Here is a 3512-nt window from a genome sequence, read left to right as displayed (position 1 = left end):
CAGATTTTAATTCGGAACCTTCTCGTGGAAAATTATTAACATACACTGCTGTTACTTATTTAAACTCTTGTTCTGAAAAAATAGCATATGCCTGTGAAATAACTTCAACGACAATCTGCGAATCGTAGTACATTCATCATCATCATCATCATCTGTTTACCCTCCAGGTTCGGTTTTTCCCTCGGACTTAGCGAGGGATCCCACCTCTACCGCCTCAAGGGCAGTGTACTGGAGCTTCAGACTCTTGGTCGGGGGATACAACTGGGGAGTATGACCAGTATCTCGCCCAGGCGGCCTCACCTGCAATGCGGAACAGGGGCCTTGTGGAGGGATGGGAAGACTGGATGGGATAGGCAAGGAAGAGGGAAGGAAGCGGCCGTGGCCTTAAGTTAGGTACCATCCCGGCATTCGCCTGGAGGAGAAGTGGGAAACCACGGAAAACCACTTCCAGGATGGCTGAGGTGGGAATCGAACCCACCTCTACTCAGTTGACCTCCCGAGGCTGAGTGGACCCCGTTCCAGCCCTCGTACCACTTTTCAAATTTAGTGGCAGAGCCGGGAATCGAACCCGGACCTCCGGGGGTGGCAGCTAATCACGCTAACCACTACACCACAGAGGCGGACCGTAGTACATTCGCCCTTCATTATCCGGAAGTCATTACAATCTTCGGTTCGTGAGATCTGAAATATCTTCTAGTTTCCTGAACGTCAACGCAAGGAAAACCGGACAGCGGAAATAAGCTAAGGTATGCTTTTATTATTATTATTATTATTATTATTATTATTATTATTATTATTATTATTATTATTATTATTATTATTTCTGACGGTATTGTATTTGTGAGTTCTAGAGTGTCTTAATCTTTAATACAATCGGTAACAGTTTCATAAAAACAAAGAGTGTCATTTCTTAATGTTCTTTCTTAACAACAGTACTAAATCAGCAAGTGTAGAGTTCCTCTAACTTTCCCTCTTTTCAAACCTTGTACTTTAAAGTTTCCATGGCCTCGAGTATGCCTCATCTTCCTCCATTGACATTTTTAAACTCCAACGGCTCGGTATTGGGTTTAAGAGATCCTGGGAGTTTATCATTTTCCCTCCATCTACTGCATTTTCTTTCTTTAATCTTCTCCGATCTTCTTGTTTGCAAGTTTCTCACACGAACGAATGTGTCCAATTCTTAGCTAAGTCAGGAAGAACTGAAGTCAGTGTACGTAGCCGGAATTTTTACCCTCGTAAGGAAAATGATTAGTTGTTTTAGGAGTATTTTCGAGCCATCTTTTCGATCTGAACTTATTTTAACAGAGGTCGGTCTGTGAAATTCGAACACTTCGTACAGAAAGCGAGGCCATAATGAAATATGCTACGACAGTTTAAACATCAAAAAATATTATTTCAATCAAGCCGTAGTATACCGAATGTCAGACAATTCCGATATTCTGCACCGAGTTTGTTGATATTTATGTTCCCAAAACCAAATGCCTTCTATGAGGTTCGAACTCACGACCCCTGGTTTACGAGACCAGTGCTCTACCACTGAGCTAAGAAGGCTATATGTAAATTGTCTACTTATCTGTTAATCTTGTGCATGAATGCTCGTTACCATGGGCGCCCATATGACAGTTTTCAGGGGGGGGGGGAGGGGGCTAGACCTGGGGGTATGTAGTATTTTTAATATTTGGCAGATGGATGGCGACTTGTATTCCGCGGTAGAATAACACCCACGGTATACCCTGCCTGTTGGTGGGGGGCGGTATTACCACTTCTATGTAATACAGACTTTTAAATCATTTTCTTGAAAGAAAAACACCTGACTACATTACAACTTTCCTTTTCCTGAGAGCTAGTGGGGGGCCGCTGCCCCCTCTTGCCCGCGGGCATGGACGCCCTTACTCGTTACTACTTGCTGACATACAACGCACATCTGATGACCTTGGAGATATCGGGCGCCTGATAAGGGCCATCAATTACGAATGGCACTTCATTACCTTTGAAGCCAATCTCCTAGAAAGAGTCCGCCTCTGTGAGGTGTGGTGTACTGGTTAGCGTAATTAGCTGCCATCCCCTTCGTAATTAGTGTCCATTATCCGGCGCCCGATATCTCCAAGGTCATCAGATGTGCCACGAAATTTGAAAAAGTGGCATGAGGGCTGGAACGGGGTCGCTCAGTCTCGGGAGCTCAGCTGAGTAGAGGTGGGTTCGATTCCCACCTCACCCATCCTCGAAGTGGTTTCTCACTTCTCCACCTGGCAAATGCCGGGATGGCTGTCCCTACCAAGCCTCCACAAGGTCTCTGTTGAGCATAGCAGGTGAAGCTGCCTGGGCGAGGTACTGGTCCTCTTCCTATTGTATCCCTCCGACCCATAGTCTCACGCTCCAGGACACTGCCCTTGAGGAGGTAGAGTGGGATCCCTCGCTAAGTCCGAGGGAAAAACCGACCCTGGAGGGTAAACAGGTTCAGAAAGAAAGAATCTAGAAAGAAGAGGATATTCTTTGTATTCTCCCATCTCTGACAGCAACGTAACCGGTGAAAATGGACCAGAGGATGTAGTTGGTGTAACTTGCGTGGATATTGTTGCCGCTATCTACCACCTCTAAAATAGCTGTATCAGTGGCCGTGGCAGTCACTCTTTTTAAAGCTGAGTAAATATCGATTCTCGGCTCTGCCGCAAAATTTGAAAAGTGATACGAGGCCTGGAACCACCGGGTGCCAGAATCGCTTTCCCGCGCTAACTGCTCTCGTAGCTTGTGACGTCACTGTGAGGACACTTCTAAGCGTGTTCTAAGCGGTAACATTAATAAGCGCTCTCCGGTCAACTGTTAAGTTGTTTATTAATGAATTGGTACAATGTGTGAGTGAAGTTTAGATTGTGTACTGTTATTTAGTGCAAGGAGGTAGTGAAATCAGTAAAAGCAGGGATAACTGCGCTGTTGCAGAGTGTAAAAATGTGGCCTATAAAACTGAGAATGTAATTTATCTCGGCTTTCCAAAAAAAAAAAAAAAAAAAAAAAAAAAACGTAATTTATGGGCTAAATTAAGGTTATGGTAACAAAGAGCTGATAAAATCAACCCACTTCTGTCAGAATTTGTTCCGCGCATTTCCTCCCACATAACTATGAACGGGACTTAAAAAGACAAACTGCTGGGCTTGCCATTAAAAAGGGAAATTGAAGGCAGATGCTATATTCTCTCAAAATATTCCTAACTGGCATGGAAATTGCATCCACTCTACAAGTACAAGAAATGGTGACGATCAGTTGACAACATTTGCACCATTATTGATATTAACAATTTGCTTTACGTCGCACCGACACAGACAGGTCTTATGGCGACGATGGGATAGGAAAAGACTAGGAGTGGGTGTGAAGTGGCCGTGGCCTTAATGGAAGCACAGCCCCAGCATTTTCCCCGTGTGAAAATGGGAAACCACGGAAAATCTTCAGGGCTACCGACAGTGGGGTTCGAACCCACTATCTTCCGGATGCAAGCCCACAGCTGCGGGCGCCCCTAA

General features: G+C 44.9%; 1 non-coding gene across 1 annotated transcript; it reads right to left on the bottom strand.

Annotated features, from left to right (window-relative positions):
* Positions 1-1479: 1479 nt before the first annotated feature.
* On the bottom strand, positions 1480-1551 carry TRNAT-CGU (transfer RNA threonine (anticodon CGU)). Its single transcript has one exon. It is a non-coding gene; the product is annotated as a tRNA-Thr (tRNA).
* Positions 1552-3512: the final 1961 nt, after the last annotated feature.

This window comes from Anabrus simplex, chromosome 11 (assembly GCF_040414725.1).
Source record: "Anabrus simplex isolate iqAnaSimp1 chromosome 11, ASM4041472v1, whole genome shotgun sequence".
Taxonomy (NCBI): Eukaryota; Metazoa; Arthropoda; class Insecta; order Orthoptera; family Tettigoniidae; genus Anabrus; species Anabrus simplex.
Note: the sequence above shows the minus strand (reverse complement) of the source record. Positions and strands in the feature narration are given on the sequence as shown.